Source organism: Sebastes umbrosus, chromosome 7 (assembly GCF_015220745.1).
Source record: "Sebastes umbrosus isolate fSebUmb1 chromosome 7, fSebUmb1.pri, whole genome shotgun sequence".
NCBI lineage: Eukaryota > Metazoa > Chordata > Actinopteri > Perciformes > Sebastidae > Sebastes > Sebastes umbrosus.
Genome location: NC_051275.1, coordinates 12,793,111 through 12,818,766, shown reverse-complemented (window position 1 = coordinate 12,818,766; position 25,656 = coordinate 12,793,111). Strand labels below are relative to the sequence as shown.

The 25,656-nt window shown below is 40.2% G+C and overlaps 1 protein-coding gene and 1 long non-coding RNA gene across 2 annotated transcripts in view; one reads left to right on the top strand and one right to left on the bottom strand.

The window, feature by feature from the left end:
- The window catches only part of lrfn1 (leucine rich repeat and fibronectin type III domain containing 1), a 133,336-nt gene that overhangs the window by 23,140 nt on the left and 84,540 nt on the right, over positions 1 to 25,656 (bottom strand). Inside the window, exon 3 of the mRNA XM_037776041.1 lies at positions 8,418 to 8,536. The gene's annotated coding sequence lies outside the window, so the exon portion shown is untranslated. The remainder of the gene's footprint in view (positions 1 to 8,417; positions 8,537 to 25,656) is intronic.
- LOC119491813 lies at positions 9,058 to 16,651 on the top strand. The gene is made up of 3 exons (XR_005207661.1): positions 9,058 to 9,076; positions 13,092 to 13,247; positions 16,640 to 16,651. It is a non-coding gene; the product is annotated as an uncharacterized LOC119491813 (long non-coding RNA).

Sequence of the window (25,656 nt, the reverse complement as noted above, 5' to 3'; positions counted from 1 at the left end):
GTTCATTATGGGGCATTGTGCTTGTGGCTGTACCATAAATAATTAGTTCACAACCTATTTGACGGAGGTGGCACTATAAGAAATTGTCTCTGTATTTTCCGTCTCTAGTTAATTAGTAAATTTGATAAATTAGCCGCTGAACCAAATTGCAGTCCAAAAGCTATCAAGTTAGTAACAAATTAAGCCTGAAAAATGAGGACATCAGAGAACAGTCAGTGGGATTGAGCCGGGAAAGTGCTGTTTTGGTTTTGTTCCCTTTTATTGAGGGAAAACGTGAATTTAATTCTAAAAACCCTTTCTACATATTCAACGCCTCCCAAATGAGTGCTGCTGCCATATTCAAACGCATTCAGTTCAGAAAATGGTTTGTAAATAAAGCCGCTGCCTTGAATTTGAAAGACGATATCATGATCGCTTCCAAGGTTTGATGTGTGATCTGAAACAGAGAGGGCAGCTCAGTAGCTCGTGTGTTTTTGTCTTTTGGTTTGATCCTCGGCCATGGCCCCGTCTCGCGTTGCTTATTTTCTCAGTGTTTGCGTGGGTTTCCTCCAGGTGTGTGACCTTTCATCTAAATGAATTACAAGGAAATGAACATATCGCTTGCCTAATTAGCGCAATGCGTAACAAAAGGGTACGGTCTTTAGATGTTTTATGTATTCCAACTGACTCATGTGCTGCTGGAGACAGGCGCTGGGAATGAATGGAGAATAATGCAGCTATAAAGCACATAACACCAATACTGAATGTGACTGGGATAGATTCAAACACTACATTTCTATAATTTACTTTGTGCACTAACACAGACAATAATCTTGGACAGCAGGGCCAACCTGCTCGGCGCCATTATTGCACTTTAATGTTGCTCGACCCATGCCACTTGTACATAATGTTACGCCCAGGCAAGCTCATTGTGCTGCCAGGACCACTTATAACATCCCTGCCTCATGTGCAGCTCCTCCTCCTCCTCCTCACTCGCCTCTGCCTATGAGCCAATGCAAATTACAGTAACAGCTTGGACGTGAGTATAATCTCAAGTGGTGCGAGCTGGGCTCCATGGCGAGGCATGCAGGCAGATGGAAGCAGAGTCTCTGCCAGACCTCTTTAGGGGCTCCCACTCTTTTCTCCAGCACGCTAGACAATGGAGGAGCTGTATGTGGCTCATGACCAGCAACTCGTCTGCCACTATCATGCGGCCCACTCCCAAACGCTGCGCTTGGTAGATGATATGAAAGGAAGGGGGCTACTGTCATGGCGATGTTTAGACCAACGCACAGATGGACACCGATACTGGCCACTTTATATCATGAGCCAGGGGGGAGAGACTTGAGGAAGGGTGTTTAGACATTCACATTTATGATGAAAGAGGACTACAGGGAGCGCAGTAGGTGCTTTTCTGTATGTGTCTCTGCACAGCAAGTGGTAGAGGCCTTTCCTTTGAGCTATGGTAGATATCTAAAAATAGCCCTTTAAATAAACATCACTCTCTATTTGCATAAAAGATCATATCTGCATTCAGTGAGAATTTATTTTAGCACCTCAAGAGAAAAGATTTGATTCTCTTATTAAAAAATAATAATGCAGAATAAGATTCAGTGTGTCTGAACAATCAATATTCATACAATAAACATTACAAAACACAATTAACTGGAGCTTAGGTATGTTGTGGATCTGTCTGGGTTGCCTCGGGGATAAAAATGCATTCATTTTAAGTATTCAAATCGATTCAGATTGAATTGTTTTGCTTCTGTCTGTTTCACTGAACGTTTACCTCTTAAAGCAGCAGTAGGTAGTATTGGAGCAAATATGGTTAAAAAAAATGATTATTATATTATATATATTTTTACAAAACGATCACTATATCCTGACAGTATGAGACAGGTAATCTGAAAAATTCATGAGCCTCTGTGTCCTCCGGCGCTCCTCATGGCATCTGCAAGATTTCACAGACCGGAGGAAAACAACCAATCAGAGCCGAGCTGGAGCCTTACCGTCTCTGAGCAGCTGTCAATCACACAAACTTCGACCAAATAGTCAAGCTAGGCAGCGCTGATCAAATATGAATCATATTCTGATACTGTAATGCCTATTTTCACCTCAAAAGTTTTCAGAAACATCTTGTAGTGTACTGTTTAGCTGTAAAATGAGAAAATTTGTGACCTGGCAACCATGTTGAGGAAATACCAAGCACCGCCCAGCAGCCGGAGCAAACTTTCTCATTTTACAGCTAAACAGTACACTACAAGATGTTTCTGAAAACATTTGAGGCTAGAAATAGGCATTACAGTAACAGAATATGATTCATATTTGATCAGCGCTGCCTAGTTTGACCGTTTGATCAGAGTTCACCAATGATTGACACCTGCCTCTGTTGAATGAACAGCCAATAGGAATGCTCTCTCTCTGAAATAACCTGTGATTGGCCAAAGTCTCCCGTCACGAAAACAGAGCCATGAGGAGGTGCAGAGGTCTGGTTTTCTCTCAGAACACTTGAATTATAATATGCTGAAAGGTTATTGTGGAATTGTTGCCCAATGACGCCAAAAACATTCTGCCTACTGCCGCTTTTAGTTCAGTAACTTCTGTCTCCATGCAGGAACGAGGCAGAAGAGTTTGTCCTGCTGGTTTCTGCAGCAGTGAATGAAGTGATACATTTATAAAGCAGAACTGTGAGTAGAAACATTTTCAGTGATTATGGACACCTTTTTAGGTTAAGAGCTTGCCTCTTAGGATTCAAGCACTGCAGTAAAAGTTGCATCAAAACTGTAATGCGCCGTTTATTTTGAATAAATGAGCTCCGGGCTTTACACTTGCATGACAACACAGACGAGAGGTCCCCCGTTGTATGGCTCTGGGACTGGGAGAGAGGCTTGTTTATGCTCACAAACACTGATTGTGCTATTCTTGACTATTCTTGAATTCTTGAAGTTGTGTTTCCTGGTTACTAATGAGTATTACGCAATAAAGTGGCACCTCCATGTGTCATTAAACGTGGCTTTGAGTTTTTTAATTACGTGATGTAGCTCCGAGACAAACATATGTGCCTTGTAGTGGTTCAAACAATGCCCTCCCAGTATACATACATAACAACAAACAGTACAAAAGAATATGATGTATGAGGAAATCAATAGACTGTGAGTCAGCTATGTGTCAAGATGAGGCTGTTTAAGTGACTCAGTCTTCAATGTGTTTGCCAACCCTGAGTGCATCTGCACTAACAAAAAGATATTTGACTGAGAGACAGAAAGAGAGAGAAAGCACCAAGACGCTGAGCACAACTCCCCTGGAGCTACGCATCTATTGTATCTGACTTGTGCTCGCACGCATGCAGGCGTGTTTGATTTTTACCATATTTTCCTCCGCTATCATTTGAAACAGTTTCAGCTGCAGCATTTCAAATTCACAAAAGCCCTTGTTATTCAGAGAGGCGGATGACACGGAGCGCATAGCTTAATTTCTGGGGATGATTAGAGCTGCAGAAACAAGAATCGGGTGCAGAGATGATATCTTAAGGTGGCAACGTGCGCCGTAAAACCTCAAGAATACTCTTGAGCTGCTACTCGACACCGCCTTCAAGACTTGGTATTCCAGGAAACACTGACAGCTAGACTCAGATTACTTTGACAAGAGAAGCAGACCACAAGACATGGGAGGGGAGGAGTGTATATATATGCACAGTGCTGCCACTGGAATTTTGAATATGTGAGGATAATAACTTGACCTCCTCCACACTCTCCCCTCGATCCCTGATTAAAAACATGAATTCACTACCTACTTACAGAGCACCGTTTTCTCAGTTGTAGTACCATAATTTTCGAACGAGCCGAGATGAACTGGTGGGGAATCCTGTTGTTACGCCTCTTATCGCCCTCAAACTTGACAGCCAGGATTAAACTACACTCCAAAGAACAGCTGGGCAAAGACGTCGAAGAATACATATGGGCCACGACTGCTGTACTTTCACGAAACAAAGTGCTATTATTTAACAGGAATTCAATTCTCTTAAAGGGGATTAATCTAAGTATGGGAATGATTTTTTCTCTTTTCAGGACAGAAACAGAACAGGATGTCTCACGGTGCACAAAATATGTAGAGTTATGCAGGGGTGCATGACTGTTGTAGACGCTGCTTGTTAGGTGTACGATGAGGGGGAAGGGAAACACTGAAGGGAACAGCAGTTATGTTCAATTCGGTAACACAAGCTGGCTAATTAGCATTGCCCTGCCATTCCCTTTGAACCAGAGGAGGACAATTGGGAGCCATCATATTTCTTTGTTCTCAGCACTATGTGAGTCCCCCCTGACCGCAGAAACCACAGGGGCTCTGACCACAGAGGGTCAGAGGTGGGTAAAATAACCTCACCTCCCAGCTCCCCTCCTTACTGAACTGCCACGGGGGAATCACCCGGACCTTTTCCACAAAACTATGCCCTCAGCAAATACAGCTACTGGCAGCATCAGATATAGTGCCTAGATGTAGTGTGATGACATTTTCAGGATGCAAACGTACTCCGAGTACATCAGACAGATGTTAAGGGGGATACAGGTACCTACTGCACTTCAGATGCACACAATTATTCTCGGCTGACTGCTCTCTGAAGACGCAGCACAGATCATTAACTCTATCCTCGCGTGTACCGGCTTTTAATTAATAGTTTCATGCTATATAATGTACGCTCGAAACATGAAAGTGCGTTTATGTACTGCCGCAGCGTTCTGACGAGTGTTTTATGGCCCATTTCGGGTCGGTTAGAGATGCAGTCAATTACACTACGGCTCCAGGTAGAACCTTTTTGTGCGACACATGGGTCAAATAATATGAAATACTTGGCGAAGTTAGTCAAGTTACGAGGCGCTGAATGTGTGGGGTGTGCCCTTTAGTCTTTGTTTAGGTAGGAATGTAATTATTCACAGAAGAGTATTTTTGTAGTCTCTTTATATTTTCTTACAAAAATCTCTCTGAATAATATATTCTTATACTCTCTTACTCTCAGCTGTTAAAATCAAGATGAAAGAATAGAATGAAGAGACGATAAAAATAGTGATGTAGCTCAAAGCAAGTAGTGAGCAGCGGAGCGAGTGCCTGCGGGCCTTATCTTGCCCCACGTTTTGCCTTCAGGCTACCTATATGTTCTCTTACATTATTGGCGAAGGACGTGTAGGCTGAATGCAGTCTGAGAGAAAGAGTATATGGCTGGACCGATAATGGTCAATGTACTAAATTGTGGCCAAACTGTTACAGGGATAGTCAGTGGTGCCTATAATGTGAATATAGATATTAAATGTTCATCTGCAATTTTCTGTAGTGGTCCCAGTAATATTTGTTATTAAAGTGTGCTGAAGTAGCACATGGTTAAGCTACATTTGAGAGATTGAGGAATGCTTTAGTTCAATAAATTCAACAATTGGCTATAATCATTAGGGGTGTATCGATCCAGCGATCTGGATCGATACATGGATTGAATGATCAACAACCCAATATCATTGATGCAAAGTGAAAACATTGATAAATGTCATCATCTTTAAGAAGCGCCTTTATTTTGAAATTCCCATGGCACTTCTGTTTAGCCATTTCCATCGAGTAACTTTAGTGAGAGAGAGAGAGGGAGAGAGAGAGAGAGCATGTGTGTGACAGTGAATAGCGGTAACATTATAGCTGTGAATGTAGCAGTGCACTGGGTGAAAGTTACAGTTTATCTGTCGTTGATTAAATGCTACAGCTCCTCAAGACCCAAGCCAAGCTCCTGTGTCTTGCTTGCTATCTGCCGGTTAAAGTGATGGGGGGTTAGCCCCGACGTTAGCAACAACTTCAGCTCAGGCTCACTTAAGGTGGGCTGTTAAGGTGGACCAGCTATTCTCATTTTGTGACAAGCCGCTCACCAGCACTGACCAGCAAGCAGACCTCCAGCAACAGGAGGTCTATTGATTGCTTTTCATTTGAATGTCTGGGAGAGCCCAGAAATAAAATTGTCGAATCATATTTTAGTTGCTTTTTGTGAGTTGATTGTGTTAAATGGGCATATGATATCGTCTCATATCCATCGCAGGCCCCTGAATTGAATCAATTTAAAATCGTATATATATCGTGGCAGACTTTGTGATATCTGCAAATATTGTATCGTTGTCCAAAGAATCAATATAATATTGTTATCATGAATGAAACTGGTGATTTGCACCCCTAATAATCCTGTTATTTATGGTTTACTCATCTAAAGTAATTGTGTAATTAATGGTACCGACCAGACCTAGCTAAATTCCATGACAATTATGGGCTATGAGAATTACGAGGATGCCAACAGCCGCAAATGTTGGACTTGAATGAAAAACAGAGACAGAATAGCAGAAGATAACTTTCCTACCGCCACTTGACAGCTTTACTGCTAATTTCTTCTCTGCTCTGATCACCAACACCTGAACACCTGTCTGCTTTGAGCAGACACTCTATGCTACTCTTGTAACATATGCATCACAGGATTGAAACACCACGTTTGAGACACATATGATAATATAGATGAATACCTTACAGAAAAAAACAGTGGCGCCAAAAAATTTAGAGCTTATTTTAAATATCTCAAATGAGGCTTTCAAGGTCAAGCTTAGCGGGTTGAGTAACAAAACAACAACCACGTATGTATTGAGGAAGTGGATCAGCTGATTGATTGCTGAGGTGAAGACGTCGCAAGCAGAAACACTGTCACGCTTACTCCTTTTGAAAGAGCAACAGCCAATGGGGAAACACCAACTCAACTCACCAATGGTGTAACTTCATCACTCACTCAATGACTCAGTGACAGACTTTTGCATTTATAGGGCTGGCCCCCGCTTTGCTGCGCTCTGACCAATTAGTATTATTACTTATGCATGTTTTGAGGATAAATAGAATGATATACTGTATATACACTATATATGTAATATTTTACCACAATTGAACATAGATCTTTTAAAGAAACAGATGTACAATACATAGCAATATTACCATAATTATGGAAAGCATGATAAGCATAATAACCTTTCAGCATATTGTAATTCAAGTGTTCTGAGAGAAAACTAGACTTCTGCATCTCATCATGGCTCTGTTTTCAGGCTTTAAAAAATCTAGCCTGTGACTGGAGACTTTGACCAATTACAGGTAATTTCATTGAGTTCCTATTGGCTGTGCTCCAGTCATGTGACCGGAACTTGGCGTTCCTTCACCAGATTTTACAAGGCGTCACAAACTTTCTCATTTTACAGCTAAACCGTGCACTACAAGATGATTCTGAAAACATTTGAGGTGAGAAATAGGCATTAACGTAACATACTATTGATTCATATTTGATCAGTGCTGCCTAGTTTGACCATTTGGTCGGAGTTCGCGAGTGATTGATAGCCGGCTCTCATGGACAGCAGACCTCAGATCAGCTCTGATTGGTTGTTTTCCTCCAGTCTGTGAAATCTTGCAGATGCCGTTAGGAGCACCGGAGGACACAGAGGCACATGATTTTTTTCAGGTTGCCTGTTTCATGTACTACTTTCACGATATAGCAACCGTTTTATAAAAATAACTTTTTCTTTTAATCATATTTGCTTCAATCTCGCCCACTTCAGCTCTAAATTGATATAACATATGATTTTTTTTTGTTGGTGTTGTTTAAGAACCTCTGACTTCATTGTGTCCCCGCACTTCTAAAACCAATTGACGCAGTTTCTTCCCACACACTCTATCACTCTCATAAACACTTAACTCAGATGTGTGTTGTCAGGAAACAATCACAGCACAACAACCCTGTAATATCAAAACATCTAATGTACTCACAAATCATATATATGGCGGCGTAATATACAGATTGAGCAATAAAATGTACATATTATCCATTATTGCCACATGTAAAGCTAAGCAGGGTGTATTTACAGTCCATAAAACCCCTACTGTATGCATATAAAGTTACTTACACATACAATATTTATCCAGCACACTCCCACACATCCTTTCCCTGTGTGACCCTGCTCACATTGTATGTTGTTGTCCATTTGTTGTTTATATACAGTACATAATAGCCATATGTTTATGTTTGCTTTAGTTTGTCTGGATGCACAGGATGGCTAAAGGTAGTGTAAACATACCTAGTCAATAAAGGTGATGCTGATTGACAAGTTCCAACCACATGACTATGTAAAACAAAGAAAAAGTAAAAAAGGGAAAAAGCATTTGCAAATTTGACCCAGTTCTGCTCTGCACCTGTAGTTTCACCATCTTTTCTATATTTTCTGTAACAAATTCCCAGCGGTGATCCACATAGTACTGCGTCTCCAATCTGCTGATGCACCACTGCTAACACAATATTTTCAGCATAATTAGAGCTGCCCCAGCTAAAGGCGTAGCTGCTACTGCTGCTCACAGTCGATGTGGAGTCAGTGACTTGGAAAACACGACAGACTCACCAGATATCAAGCCCCGGTCTCCATCGCGGGTTTCACATCGGCATCCCGATCAGCTGGCGGTCAGAGAGTCAGAGCTGAGGCAGGCGACTCCCACCACTGGCGTCTCAGGAAAACACCACCTAGAGGACAAGAAAACATGTTTGTTGGAATTAGGACAGCTGAGGTGGCTTAGTTAACTTCGTGGGGTTGTTTTAACACCATTTGGGATGTTTATCATCTGCTTCTAGTCAGTATTCTTGTGAGGGAGGCCACATTCCTCAGTATTCATGTGAGGGAGGCCACATTCCTCAACACACAAGAGAAGCAGTCATACATTCATAATCTCATTGACTGAGCTTGCTCCTTTTTCCACTTGGCAGCTTTGGGTGCGATATGAACGCTGATCTGATTATGAAACAACAGGAACGAAGCATGAGCAGCGGGAGGGGGCATCAGGAGAAAAACAGCGTTGGAGATACCATGACTATGAATGTGTGTCCTGTCATTAATATTTCACTGCATCATTGTAGCTAACAGAGAACAAAGTGTAAAGGGGAGCATAATGAAAAATTCATCATATTTTGACACAGCTTTGGAATTTATCTGTGCAAAACAAAGAACGGGAGAAATCTTCCGCTCGTGATGAGATTTTGTGACGGACAAAATAAGGTGATTAATGGGTCCAAATAATTACTGCATGCTTTAACATGAGGTCGTTGCCACGCACACATCTGATGAAGATGGATGAGGACGAGGTTTTATAATTCACTTATTTCTCCTGCAAAATGTTGCTTTCATTTTTGCTTTTTGCCCAAGCAGGAGGCCAAGGTCACAGGCCTTCAGTTTCTCACTTGTCCCTTAGATTCAAAACAAGCTACATGACATGTCACAGCTCTGCCTGCAGTGCAGCAGCACGCAACCCAAGAGAGATTACCATATCGCTCGCATTTGTCTGCGGAGCTTTCATGCATTAAAAAAACAGAATTCTCCACTCAGGTTCTTCTTCCGGCTCTACTGTACATCAATTTGTATTCAGAGAGGGGCTTTAGGGCTTGTCACCTTCAGCTATTCATACGGCCGATGAAGTATTTATGACGCAAGCTTTTGCTTTTTTGATACGTCACTCCCATCCTTTTTCAATTCATCTCGGGGCTGGAGTCAGTCGTGCTGTCATGTCAGAGTTTAAGAAATTGAAGGAGAGAAATAAAGTAAGAGTGTAGGTGTCAGAAATTTCACAGTCTATCATTTCACAGTCTATCATGCCATGCATATTAACTGCTCCTACTCGTGTGCGTATGGCGTTGCTGCGGCCCACTCCGACAGCCGACGTGACAGTGAGTGGTGTGACTGCAATGTGACACTGAACAACCACTGGGAGGTGCATGAAGTTTGTATCCAACAAGAAGTCCTTCACCTGTCCACAGCGGCCTAACAAGTGATTTTTCGGTTCTATCCATTGTTTCCGAGCATCAAATCATCACCTGGCCCAGTGCGATAAGTCCGGTGTCAGCCCGGGACAAGCCGGTCTCACTTAATCTCCAACATGGCTCCCCTTCAGTGTATCAAACACTCCACTTCCCCGCTCCATTTTCCTCTTGCAGCCACACAATTTTTAGCTCTCTATTTCTCTTTTCTGTTTCCCTCCAGGCCCTTATATGAAGTGAAAAGACAGAAAATAAAAAAATTCCTCAGTGCCAGGCAACTTTGGCCAAAGGACATACTCCGTCAAGTCATTATCCATCAGGGTGATTCCTTCCCATCTGGGCAAGACAAAGCCAGTCATCCTCCTGCGCTGCCAGCTTTGTTACTTAAAATACTCTGGCATGACAACAGGGGTGTCTGAGACTTTCCTTTTTACCTCACTGCGGTTATATTCCGCCTGTCAATCTGCACAGAGATGGCTTGATGTGTGTGGCGTAAAAAAAAAAAAACGAAAGGCCAGTCAGGTAACAGGAATGAAAAACAACATGTTTCATTCTCTTTCATAAGAAAACAGCGTTAACCTTGAAATTCCCCTTCGGTGTATCAAGATAGTCTTGAAAGATGAGCAACGTGAGCATCAATGTGCATTTTATGGGCTTAAAAATAGACCTTTATTGTAAATAGTCATAAATGTGCAGTGAAAACATGTATAGCAATAAGCTCGCTGAGAGAACGGCGTAGGAAAGGGGATGTTACTTTATTAGAATGTGAAAGTGAGATATCTGAAGCGAGCTTTCTTCTACATCACGATTTGCTCAGAGATTTCCTTGGAAAACTCTGCCTGCAGCAAGTATCAGGAAAAGCGGATCAGAGCTACATTGATTTATTTAAAGATTGGAATAAAATAGAATTGCCATTTCATACTTTTTTGTCTTAGCACACAAGATTACAAATTTAGAAGACAATGTCAGAATTATCTTTCTGCTGGCTTAAAGCAAGGGGGGTATTTTTTTTTTCCTTCTTAGATAACAGCTCAGCAAAAGCAGCGAAAGAAACCTCTGCAAAAAAACCTTGAGGCGTCTCATTACATCAGGTCCCGCTGACCATCTAGGGAGACAAAAACAAGCCTTGGAGCTTCAATCAATTATAGATTTGAGTGAATGCATTCATATTAGAGATAGTCGCCTCTCTTTGTGCTCCATTCCCCAGATATTGACACAAGTGATGGCAATTCCCGAGCTTACCGGCAAAGAAAGCAAGGACCCACATCATTTAATAGACCGCAGTAGTATATGGGAAATTAATTCCATCATAGTTATGTGAGGAGTTTTTTTTTGTATTTATTGCAGACTTTAATTGTTTTCAAATTGCCTGACTGGAGTAAAGGTTTTGGTTAGGATTTAATTTTTCCAGCAAGTACCTCTGTTCCCTAACTGCAGCTATCACAGTGTCTGAAATGAGCACTAAAGCAGCCGCAGCTGTAACGCACTTATTAAAGGACATTCTCAATGTCATCATGACTCAGCAGTGGACTGACAGAGCCACTCGCTCAGGAAGCAGCGGTGCTGTTCGGAGGTGTAGAGTAGCCCGATAGCTGTCATAACTGTGAGGTCAAGCTCGTCCTCAGCAGATCCACGAAACTGAACGCCGTCAGACCATTCCTCTTTTCCCCCTGGCTTTACAGTAATTTACTCCTCATGTCAGCACTTTGATTAATGACTTGATTTACACACAGGATCATATATACGCTGCATGGCAACGTATCAATCATAGTGCTGTACGTATTCGTGGGTTTTCAGCAGCTGTGTTGCCACAGTCAAAGCCCAATTACATCTACCTAATAGGGGTGCGTGAACAGCAATGCCCCGAAACTGTGAACATATTGAAAATATGTCACTAAGGCTAGCCCTAATGTGTTTAAATGCATTGAATATATCCAGCTAAATCACTGGGTGCAAAATTCTCAGAGTCAACTGGGGACAAACTACAAATGTGAGGTGATTATTGAGGACGAGCAGCTGTTTTTGTCTGAGCCTTTTCGGCTAATCTAAACTTCTTCAGACTGTAATGAACGCTCCCGTAGCGCTGGCCTCCCTCGAACCGAGCTGAGCTCTTTACTTGAAATGAGACAAAAAACAGCTTCAAGGAAAATTGCTTGTAGGAGCAGTTTGATTGAATAATTAGCTTTTTATTAGCTTCTACAAACCTTTGGCATTAGAGGTCAAGAAAAGATGAATGGGGTGTGCATGTGTGTGTATGTGTGTTCCCCGGCCAATCAATACTCATGAATCCGGCGCTGCTAAAGGGCAAGGTTACCGAGAAAAGGCCTGGAACTAAAGGAGCCAGTTGGGATCAAAAGAACCAATTCACAGTGATAATTAAGGCTGGTTGTATTATGGTTAGACTCCATCAGACGAGCCTGGTGGATCACATGTTGAGGTTCTCTGTAATGCATTAGCTGAAGGCGCACAAAGCTTTTCCATGAGACTTCATCCAATCACGTCAACACAGGTTAAGTTACAGGTCTGAACAAGCAATCGGATTTTGCTCACGTTACCGTCAGTTCCTCAGTTCCAGACACGGAAGTGGCCTCTTTGCACTGTGATTGGAACTCTGCAATGCAGTTCAACCACAACGCAAGAAGGACTGCGACTAATGATTATTCTCATTATCGATTAATCTAGTGCCAATAGTGTTTTCAATTAGGTCTATACATTGTCAGAAAATAGAGGGAAATGATCATCACAATGTCTTAGAGCCAACAGTCCCAAACCAAAATATATTAAAAATACAAGAATATAAAATGCTTTACTTTAATCCCTCCTATTTAGCATTTACAAGCAGTATATAAACATTTTATACATCCATTTTTAATATGCTATAGTGTAGTTGTAAGCAGATATAAGGACATTTGTGTATCAACATGTAATATATGATTGATAACACAGCATAACAGTTGTAATCATATTTCATGATCTATGAATGAACACGTGAACAAAACGAATGGAGTTTGCTCAATTGTCAGAGAGAGTGACGAAGTGTAGAGAAATAAATAATTAGTTTCATATTCACATATAATATGTAATTGTATATGATTACAGCTATAATAGTGTGTTGTCAATCATTCATTTACCAGTTACAGATGCTTCACAGGAGGAGTTGTAGTTGTTGCCAAATGCATAAATGAAAATAATGTCCTTATACCTATTTACAACAAGTCAAATCATTACATTTGCGAAGCTAAACATGAAATATTTGGCATCTTTGAACAAGTGTCTAAAGCCATACTATCAGCTCTGTGAGAATGTACTTAGGCATAGTGGTGCTTTAGCGAAATGCTAATGTCAACAACATGCTAACGTGCTCACAATGACAATGCTAACATGCTGATGCTAAGAAGGTATAGTGTTCACCATGTTCAGCATCTTAGTTTTGTGTGTGTGGATTAGATTTGTCATTAGATTTGCAGACCTATTTAGTCATAAACCAGTGAGCAACCTAGTTGTGAAGCCAATGCTGAAGTGCCTTAAACTTGTATTCTTTCTAATAGCCAGCAGGGGGCGACTCCTCTGGTTGCAAAAAGAAGTCCAATTGTATAGAAGTCTATGATTGCTTTGGTACCTCAGTAAACATTGTAAACATGAGTTTATGGTCTCAATCGCTAGTTTCAAGTCTTCTTCATACAGCATGATGTTCATTTAGTAAAGTATGGTCCCATTCAAATAGACCATAAAGCAGGGGATGCTTTAGGGCTTGGCTACCTTGTGATTGACAGGTCGTTACCACGTCGTTGTCCGGTGTGGGAGTTGTCGGTGTTTTCGTGTTAGAACTTTAACCCTTTCACAGTGTTTTCAGTTCATGACAATTAATTGTAACACTTTGGTCACTTAAAAGTGTCTTATTCAGCGTTCGGTAGTACTTAGCTACAACCCCTCGTGTCACTTCTGGTTGCAAAAAAACAATATGGTTACGGCCAAAAGGCCGAACTCGAGGCTTCAAAACGGCAGTCCACTAACCAGTGGGTGACTTCACAGTGACTACGGCCATTTCTTATATACAGTTTATGATTGGCACTAAACACAAAATACAGCTGAGGCTAATGGGGATGTCATTAATTCTGCTGACCTTTTTAGTCATAAACCAAAGTATTGCACATAAATTTTGACCTGAAGATGGAGCTAGGGATAACATCAGGGGATCACCAAAGTTATTATAATTCATCCAGTGGGGACCATGAATATGTATGTGCACCAAATTTCATGGCAAATCAATAGTTGTTGAGACATTTAACTGGATAAATGAGAACTTGGACCTATTGGTGCCGCTAATGAAAGGTCAGGGGATCAACAAAAATGATCTGGATTCATCCTCTAGGGGCCGTGAATGTTTGTACAAAATTGTATGTCAATCCATCCAATAATTGTCGAGATATTTCCGTCTGGATCAAAGTGGTGGACCGATAAATCGACATTTCCATCCCTAGAGCCATGTCTAAAAATTCCTCACCCAATTAATCGACTATCAAATTAACTAGAGATTCATTTTCTGCCGAGTTTTTCTGAGTGTAACATAGGGAAATAATAAAAGACCATTGCCTTCCAAGATAAAAGCTACAGCTACATGAAATATAAAACAGTGATATTTAGGCCACAGACAGTGAAGAATTCTCCTAATTGTGTTGTTGTTTTGCACACGCTGCTCTGTGAAATGTCTTTGAGATCATTTTGGCTCCAGTTAGACTTCATTTTGGGAAAGGACTGGACATGTTTTAGAAATATGATCAGCCAAAATCTTGTAAAACCTCGTAGTAGGTCATTGCTTACTAAACATCAAACATCCTAATATGGTATTAATCCAAAGCAACTGGCAAGTGATGAATCATTTAATCTAAGATTGCAGCCGATATAAATAATAAAGTAAGTTTTGCTTCTGAGAGTATTGACATCTTTCTACTACAAAATAAAAGGCATCATGCAGAGTATGAAGTGCAGTAGTCTCTTTTTTTGTTCCTTTAGGAGACAAAATTCTATAATAAAACATAAAGTTAATTCTTGATCTTGCAAACAGTGTTTTGACAAAACGACTGAATCTCTGACCCAACTGTTTTCACTGAAGAAAAATGTGTGGGATAAAAATGATAATGGCTTCGTCTGAAATAGCATACTATGCACTACATACTCAATAGGTGTACTATCGTTCAACATACCTTTGTGTGAATAAACAGTAGTATGTATCTTTTCGGACACACTGAGCAGTAATTTATGTCGTCACTTCCTGAGAGCCCCCTTGCCGGTTGGAGACGTGTAACCATGGTAGCCCGTACCAACCTCAAGCTACCAAAACGACGGTTTGTGAGAATCAAAGTCTGAATTAATTTAAAATATGTATTACACCTGAAGATAATGGAGTAGAAGCGCTGCTGGGTCTCTGTGGTAATCACATACAGGTGTTCTTTGGATCCTTCAGGTGTATTGGGCTCATTCAGTCTTGTGGGGGGCTCATTGCACGGGTGGAATATGGTCTCACAAAAGTACAAAATGCAAGTCTCCCTCAAAAATAATCCAAGGCACACTGTAGTGTTTGAACAAAATTAAAACGCCTTTATTTTACATGGCAATAATTGTTTAAAATGACCAACGCGTTGCGACCAACGTAGGTCTTAATCAGGGCCACTGTGAGCATTCAGCAGTAGCTCGAACACCTATATTGTGTTATACTGATCAGTAGAGTGGGAGGGTGGTTCTCCATCAATGAGCAAGCCTATTGGTGGAAAAACAAGGAAATGACACATCATCAATAGTGAGGAGAAAGAGAAAAAAAATAAAAATATTACACCTAGTAAAGTGTAATTACAGTAAAATTGAAGCGTTATTGGCGTTCCAGAGCTGTCTGTCAAACGTTGTTTTTGAACATTGTTTTCACTACTGCATTGCATTGTGGGATATTTAGTGTCCAGCGTTGCACACTGTAATATTTCACCGGATATAGTATGCAATTTGCGTAGTATCGGTTTCATACTAAGGTTTCGGACATACTAAATATCTCACATACTGTTTTAGCGTACTGAATAGCATGTTAGTATGGAATTTCGGATGCAACCAATATCTCTGGTACTCCTGCATGGATTTTGATTCTGTCTTTCATGACAATGACAATGTTATAGGAGTACTCTTTTAAGCACATGCTCACAAGTCAACAGATTTATCTCCAAGACAACTGAACAAACGGTGAGATACAGCTGAAAAACCTCTGAAAAAGCTAGTAAGTGGAACTTGAGTTGGGACTGTTTATACTTTCACACCCTCCCCCCTTCCTGTGTTGAAGATAAATCAGTGTCTCAGTGTTTTAATAAAATAATCAAGCTATATTTTCCCTTAGAACAAATTGCTCACTAGGATTAGATTTCACATTTCCATAATACCCAAAGGATGGTTATGCAGCGTGGTTCCACCAATTACGTGCGTAATCCTTCCACAGGCAAGTCTGTTAACTCACTGTGTACAGGTTCTGGCGCCGTCGCCAGACTGCATTTGTGCAGTTTATGGAAATTTTAGTGGGTTTGACGTGTTCCTGTCACATCACCAGGAAAAAATATTACAAGGCTTAGGTTACTGAACACTAGTCTACATGAGGCTGTGAGCACACATAAGGGAATGAGATTAGTATAAATATACTGCTCAAGCAGCTCTTATTAAAACCTATAATAATAATTCATGTAATGATTATTTTTGCTGTGCTGTGTTCTGAACTTGCTTCGGTGAATATTCATATCTAACTTTAAAGTTGCAAACAGCTCATGATGAAGAATGATATAAATATAGTTTAAGGTGTTATTGCTCTCTGCACGTCTCATATCATTAGCATGCAGCGTCATTTCAGCAATAGTGACACTCTGATCATTTTGTGCAGGCATAATAAGAAAAGACAGGTCTGATAGACTAAATGAAGGTTTTAACAAGTACCTCTCCTGCCCCATTGAGCTTTAACCTGAGAATGCAAATCAGCTTCATGAAAACCAAGTGATTTCATGGTTCACTGACTGCTACATAAGCATATGGTATGCAGTCTCCGGGAAAATGTATCATAGGATACATAGGAGGGGGGTAAACGTATGGATCTTACCTTAATCCGTAACTGTTGATTTGATTTATTTAGTGCATGTATGCTGCATCATCACTGTTTGCTGCATTATAGTCTTTGGGATCATTTTAAAAGCATGGGGGAATTGAAGCGACTTTTTCCACACGACTATATTATGCCATCAGTATTAGTATACTGTGTGTGGAAAAGACATGGTCCTCTGTTCACAAATTCAAGCATGAAGATTACAAGGGCTTAGTAAGACAAGTATTAGCATATCCTGTTACATACAAGCCTCTAAGCAGGGTTATGAGAGAGTAATGGAGCTGCCTTTAGCTGGTTGATTTTTTTTTTTTTTTTTTACAATTAATTAAATACTAAAAATAAAATATTGGCACCTTTGCCGTTTGATCCCTTTGTAGAGATCAATGATTCGGAGGGATTCTGAGTCAACCGATTTGAAGGCTGAGCAGAGAAAAAAGCTTTTCTTATTTTTTACAATCCCCTTTCCCCCAATAAAGTAGGAGGGCAAAACCATTTTACAGAGCCCCAAGCACAAGCCTAATTTGCTAAATTAATGTGACAACTTGTAAACAAGAGCGGGGACTAACTATGAATCATGCTGGCTAGCCAGATATTTTTTCCTTATTTACCATCTGCAAATAATGTCAGAGTTGTGCCCAAGCGCTGCCAGAGCTGTCACTTTGACAGGTTGTGGAGGTGGTGGTGCAGCAGTCACCAACAAAACAGGTTAAAAAACAAGTGCTCTTCATTTTCCTTCCCCTCAAGAAAAACATCCCAATTCTCTCCAGGCTGGTAAATACTCAGGCTTCTGCAATTTGTGTTTCCTTCTTGAATTTATTGCCAGCTGTAACCGGATTTGTCTGTCAAGACAAGAGTCAGGATGAAGAGACCAAACAGGAGAGGAGAGGTTTGATAAGATTGTTCCCAATATGTCAAAGGAGGAAATACAGGGAGCTTATCTGATTTCCTCAGCTGGCTCTCATTTCAATGATGCTCAATCCCCAAAAAATAATTTCTTTTTTTTGTCCTTTTAGCTTTCATATAACACAAATGAAATCTACTAAGCAGCACTAGAAGAACACTGTGAAGGCTCAGTCAAATTCTGCTTCAGAAAAACATTTTTTTTCACTTGTTTTTTTCGGTTCACGTGAGTTTAAAGGTGCTAAATGCGAGATTGGGAGCATTTCTATTGCCTCCACGCGTCTCTCAACATGGCGACAGCTACGCCGGCAGCTCGTAGCTAACGGTGCTAACAGTGCTAACAGTGAAATCAAAGGCAACACTGCTGACAGAGTTTAGAGTGTTTTCCTGAGGGGGAGCTGGAAAGTGGGTGCTACTCTTCCGCGACAGCACCGTCGGTTGGGACGGCGTTATCAGCTGTAGGCGCCGTATGAGAGCAGTGCAGAGCAGCAGCCGTGAGCCAGCCAGTGGGGCACGCTCACATGCACTAACATGCAATAATAACACATGCGGAGAAGCTTGGATTACAACATACAGAGGAAGAGCGACTTCATTCTCTGCTCAGGTAGACATTACTCCTCTATATCTTTACATAGCAAATGGTTGTCTGATGGTATATTAATGCTCTGGTATCGTATAGAGCAGTCATTCCCAAAGACTGGGTCGGGACTCACAGGTGTATCACAGGAGATATTATTAGGGTCGCCAAATAGATTTGCAGAATTTCTTACATAGTCTTTTCTCCATTGTTTATATCTGCAGTACACCTTTAAGCCACAGGATGGAGCCTGAATGCTCGTATTGTTCTGATAATTGTAGCCTACTTATAACATTGAATCTAATATGAAAGACTAGCGCACATTCTGTTTGTTTTACTGATGAGATAAAAAAAAAAAATAAATAGCCTGTTAACTCCGCCTAAATGCATTTATTTGGTCTCATTTATAAAGTATTTAACATGTGTATATGTTCTCAATAAAATGCATAAAATGAAGTTGTGATATGTCAAACATATATCTATTTCAAATAGCTGGCTCATCTATTCAAGATAATATAAGGTGATGCAGAAATGGCAGTAAAAATGGTCAGGGACTTTCATTTACGCACAAATTCCCTCTTGTCAGAATTTATAGATAATGCCTACTATGAGTCGGGTCCCCCCCAAAAAAGTGTGAAAAACACTGGTATAGAGAAGCTTTAACAGTGGCACATTGTTTCATATCTTATTGACTACATTTATCATTTATGTCTTGTTTGTTACCTGTGTCCTGACATGGCCTTACTACAGCAAAATGGAAAGCTAGACACTGACTTATCTTTATACTTTTATATCTGAGCATTTGCTCACAACCAATTCTCAAATCTTGAGCCATAGCTTCATGTCTGTCCACCACTTGTAGTCCAGACTGAAATATCTCAATAACTATTAGATGGATTGCCATGAAATTTGGTCAAATCAATCATGTTCCCTTCAGGTTGAATTAAAAAATACCAGTAATAATTATGTAATAATTAAGGCTGTCAGTCAATTAAAATAATTAATTGTGATAAATCATATGATTGTCCATAGTTAATCGTGATTAATCGCAAATTAATCACAAATTAATTTCACTTTTTTTTATCTTTTCAAAATGTACCTTAAAGGGAGATTTGTCAAGTATTTAATACTATACTCTTATCAACATGGGAGTGGGCAAATATGTTTGCTTTATGCAGATGTATGTGTTTACAATGACAAATATTGTCCAGAAACCCTCACAGGTACTGCATTTAGCATAAAAAATATGCTCAAATCATAACATGGCAAACTGCAGCCCAACAGGCAACAACAGCTGTCAGTGTGTCAGTGTGCTGACTTGACTATGACTTGCCCCCAAACTGCATGTGATTATCATAAAGTGGGCATGTCTGTAAAGGGGAGACTCGTGGGTACCCATAGAACCCATTTTCATTCACATACATGTATCTTGAGGTCAGAGGTCAAGGGACCCCTTTGAAAATGACCATGCCAGTTTTTCCATGCCAAAATTTTGCTCAAGTTTGGAGCGTTATTTAACCTCCTTCGTGACAAGCTAGTATGACATATAACTTAGGTTTTCTAGTTTCATATGATACCAGTATCTTCTCTGTAGCTTTAAAACTGAGTCCGCTACAACCTAAAAATCCCAAGTTGTGTTATTGCATTAAAGACATTAGTGGCATTAAAACGAATTTGCGTTAGCGCGTTAACTTTAACAGCCCTAATAATAATGCTAACTTTTGTGACCCTCTGACTTTTCCTATAGCGCCAACATAAGGTCTGAATACCAGCTGTGTTTTGAGTTAAGCGTGCTATAATACAATGCTCAACTAAGATGGTGAACACGGTAAACATTATACCTGCTCAACATCAGTATGTTAGCATTGTGATTGTGAACATGTTGGCTTTAGCTCAAAGCACAACTGTGCGTGTAAGTACAGCCTTATAGAGCAGCTAGCATGGCTGTAGACTCTTAAGCCGTGGGCACACTGCCCGCTTCAGGCTCGCAGCTGAGACGCGAGAGGCGTATTTTGGTGTATTTTATAGAATAGAAGGGTCACCTATTTTACACGCGAGCCTCTCGCGTCTCAGCTGCGTGTCCCAGCAGCAACAGACAGTGAAGGTGATCTATTGACTGTATATTAACTTCATACCAGCAAGACTTTACTAAAGTTTCAAGGTTTATCTGTAGAATATGTTACGGAGATGAAAAAAAAGTAAAGTTAAGTAAAGTTGTTTTTAAATCAGCACTTCCTCCTTTCATTTAAAAATAAAAGCCCTCAGGCGTTTTTTCTATAGTCAGAATCCCTTCATTTGTTAACACACTTTTATTCTGAAATATGAGCAGGCAGTGCTGTGGAAACATGCAGTCACTTTGGGAGCTCAAAAAATGTATAAAGTTTGGGGTTTAAATCAACACTTCCTGCTGTCATTTCGAAATAAAAGCCCTAAAGCGGGTTTTCTCTGCACAGAATTCCTTCATTTGTTAACACGAGGCTTTTATTCTGAAATATGTGCCGGACAGTGATGTGGAACAAGCAGTGACTTGGAAAGCATCATAAATGAATACAGTACCGAGTTTTAATTGTGGATTATTACTATTATTTACAAATTACCACACGTTTCTGAACCTTTCTCTGTCTAAAATAAATATAAATTATATTTATCATGAAGTTAAATGGCCATTAAAAGGCAAACTCTATGTAGAAAGAAAGGGCTGACAGCAGCAGCAAAAACACAGCTGACAGGTAGCTGACACGCTCCTGACAGGCAGCTAACTCGGGTCTAGTGTGAACACCCTAGGTGGGCATCACGCATCCACGACGTGACGCTGCCGTCACGCGAGCCTGAAGCGGGCAGTGTGCCCATGGCTTTAGTCTTGTTAAATGGTACAGAGCACAGTGATAATGTGGATTAAACTGAGACACTATTTACAGCTAATGTTAATGTTTTCTCTTCCCTTTAATTTAATGTAATATATGCTCCCCTTTGCGCCTTTTTGTGCCAGACAGATATAAATATTTCTCCTTTTTTTTTTCTCACTGACAGTGAAATGTAGGTATATAAACCCTAAATTGGGTTGTTCAATAAATGCCACAGAGCTAAAGATGAAGAACTTCTTGGAGGTTTCCACAAAGTCTCACTGAACATCTCGTGGAAAAAACCTCCCCAGCCCCTTAAAACAAATACTGAAAGCCGCCAGCCTCAAGACATCAACTATTAATCGCATTTGACGCTACGCACTTAAAAGTGAAATACCCATAACACCTCACTGCCCTGCTTGGTCTTGAACTACACAATCAAAGGGAGCTTTCACACCAAAACAGAGTTTAACCGGAGGACAACTTTCATGTACTTTCCCCGTAATCTTAAATTCTGTTTCACCCCACGCATCAACAGTATTTTTTTCCTGAGAAAAATGACATTTTTGACTGAGGCGTCTTTCATTCAACCTTTTGAGCAGATTAGAAACTGAGCATTTGCTGTCCTTCACTTGCAAATAAAAGACGACCTTATCATCTCTGCCCTCATACCTCGTTGTAAATCCACTGAATTCAGGATGTGGGTTTTCATCATTTTCAAATCCAAGGATGTTCACACAACTGATTGGAGTAAATAGTTACTGTGAATGAACGCTCTGTTAATTGATAAATAAAGCTCAATACTTTAAAAATACTATCATTTACAGGAAGTGTACCTATTTAGAAGTGAATTTCTTGCTGCATATTCCTGAAGCTACATTGGCTGCCATGTTTCTGATTCCACACACTTGGGCACATTTATCTCTGTATGTATTATTGATATACTTGGGAGATAATGTTACAACAAGGTCTTAGGGATCCATCCAGCTCAGATGGATAGCTGTTTTTTCAGGACTCCTCTTGGTGCATTTGACAGTTGTAAACATATGTATACTGCTGGCTTGCCTGAGCCCGCCATCTATAATGGATAGAGAGTCGTGTGGGGTGGAACAAGTCACCTCTGGTGAGATTCTGGGACTCTATAAAATGTTAAAATAGACCTCTTCAAATATGCTCAGCATTTCCATGAATAATATCCAGAGCTTAGAGTTTGAAAATGTCAATCGCTCTCCGTCAGGCCTTTAGAGATTTTAGAGTGCAATGAGAAAATGTGTCTTTCTTAAATGTATGTCACTTTCGGAGCTCTTCTCCATCTTGGTGTGCTGCAGTTAGTCGGTATTTAATAACCTGGACTTAATGTTCTTCAAAACGTCAAGAGGCGCAGTGTGCCGTTGATTACAACACAACATTTATATCATTTATATATTTCATACAAACTGTATATTTCTCGAAGGTTTCAGAAAAAGCAGTTTCCCCAAACTGCTACCTTCTATGAATAATGATGCGCCGAGAAGTTTAAATTGGGTTTCAAGACGTTCCACGGCACATCGACAGTTTTCCTTGAGCTCCCCTTGTTGCTGTTTGTGCTTGCGACTGCTCTGTTTGAACCCCTTTTGATCTCAGTGAGGCAGTTGACACCGCAGACCAGGTCATCCTGCTTGAAAGGCTCGAAAAAGGGTTTATGTCACAGTTACTGCCCTTCAAACGGTTCAGTCATAACTTGCTGATAGATCATTTTCCAGCTGCTGGAGGTAGTGTATCATCTCGACTGTATTTCATGTGCGGTGTTTCCCATGGATGGATCTTAGCTCTTTCCTCGATCAAATAACTCCATGAGCACAAGAGGTTTTAATCAATATTTAAAAATGTTTGCAATAAAGTTCTGACTGTGATTTAATCATTTAGGAGAAACGTTCTGTCACCGAATGTTCAATAACCGTTGGAACAGTAGGATTAATCTGTTAAACTCCTTCAAATGACTGAAAGTGAATTGCCTCCAACCCCTGACTATGTCTTCTATTTTTAAGGCCGCACTGTATTTAAATCTGCACTCTCAGGCTCACTTATCTCTGCATGGTAATAATATTGGATGATCCAACGCGGTCACAGAATTTGCAAACAGGATATCTATCTCCCCAGCGAACACCCACTAAAGTTCCACCCTTTAAAATCATTGATAACGTGTTTAAAAATGTTAGCAATAAAAAAGATGTTCATATCCAGTCTGTGATGAAATTATTAGGTCTGAATCCTCTGTCAAATTACACCAGCAGATTCATCTTAAGGATTGGTTCACAGATAGAAAGCGATATCTCCAAACGTCCTGCATGTCAATGATAATGAATCTAGGATAGCTGAATTCTACCCACTCAACTCTATTAATCGCAGCCTTTCTGGAAATTCCTGTTAGCTCTGTGCATCACAATCTAGAGTTTTTTTTTTTACTCACATCTTTTTCTAAGATAAAGATTTAAGAACTGTAACATCTTTCTCCCTCCAGTGAAAGAACTGAAAAATGTGGTCTTTTAACCTTGAGAAAGTTGAGAAATCCATGATTTTATTTCATCTCAGTTTCATCACCATGACTCTTAACACCAGTTGGATATCTGATGTCAGGCCAGCCAGGATCATTTAACCCCTGATTTGGTGATTTTGTGGTAGAACTTCCTTTGTTTTTTGTTTTTTTCCCCTTTTCTCTTAAAGGAAGACTTCACCCACAAAAGGACCATTTGTATATCAATTACTCCCCCCGTGTTACCTTGAATTCAGCCCCCATTACGTTTCTCAGTTTTTTGGCTCTCTGTTCACCGTGGAGGCATTTGAGAAAAACAAAGTTTTCTTCAAGAATTCAAGCTAATACGGGGTGAGTTATTAATATACAAATGGTCCTTTTGTAGGTGAAGTATTCCTATAAAGGCTCTTTGACTATGAAACTCAGTGAAGGGTTTAGGTTGTAATCATAGGCGCAGTTTGAACTTTAAGGTTGGGGGTTCACCAAAAAAAGAATCTAGAGGGAATGTAATGTGTACAACAGAGGCTTCATTTACATGAAAGATTAATAATTAGGAACCAGCAGGTGTATTTTCATATCCCGACTAATATAGAATATTGCGAGAATTAACATAGAAACCGAAGTCACACAAACCGCAAAATCCAACAGTGAACTAGAAATGACCTTGCAGGCTTGTTGATGGCCTAAACCTACAGTAGGCTACCCTGATGTGTGTAATATGAACCATAAAAAACAGACAGGTCTAGCTAAGTGTACATATTTCACCTTATCCTAACTGAATGCAACGCGAGCGAGGGTCAGCGACAAATTCACATTGATTGCATTGTTTTCTACTGGAATGTTCTGACTGGCCATGATCGACGTAGCGCTGCACAGCGCCGTTTGGTGCTGAACTTTTGTCAGACACCCTGTTTCTAACCTATTTATTCCTGTAGCTCACTTTCAGAGCGGCAATGGACGAGGAACGTTTGAATGTTGATTGGTGAAGTTGAAATGAGGAGCTATTGATACAATACCTCCTCACAACAAAAACCTAAATAATGTGGCAGCTGGCTGGAGGGAGATTGTCAGGGACCTGAATGTTTTTTTCTTGCGGTTGGCTATATTGTATGTCATTTCCAGTAAATATCACAATATAAAACACATGTGTTTTCTGTTTAAAAAGTAGGCTACAAATGTAGGACCATAGCAAGTATCACTGATCTTAAGTGGTTACGTCTCCAGTCTAATCTCAAGCGCACAGCTGATAGGTACGTGGTTTGTTTACATGACGTAACAGATCCAGCGTGGACAGAAAGCGACGTAAGTTATTTTAAGTAAATAAAAAGACCACAAAAAGTTATCTTGTTGGTTTCTTATTCTGTCAATAAGAAGACACAACAAGGTTGATATTATTCATCATTACAATAAATTATTAGTTGTGTTATTATAAAAAGTATAGATAATATTTAAATCCCTGCATGCATTTTTGGCTACGGCCATTAGCGTGTTCACTGAGTCTTCTGCACCAACGCGAACTGCGCCTGTGGTTGTAATTTTTTTTTGTTTTTAATACCTCAAAATAAGATTTTCAGACAGGCATATTGTATAGGCCTATAATTAGCTTCTACTTCATCTTGACCTTCTTATTTGACCTTACTTTAAATAATTCCTGCCTTTTTTATAGTTTGCCTAACAACAGTTATTGACTCTCTGACTACTGTATTGACTTGCATTAATCCCCTTAATTATTTTTCAATTAAACTGTAAAAGGAGGCAGAGCAGGGCGTCTATTAATCACAGAGTTGGCAGTTAGAACCCCTGCTCCTCGTGTCCACGTGTCAATGTCATTGACATTATTTGTACCACTAATTGATTATTTGTTTAGTCTCTAAAATGTCA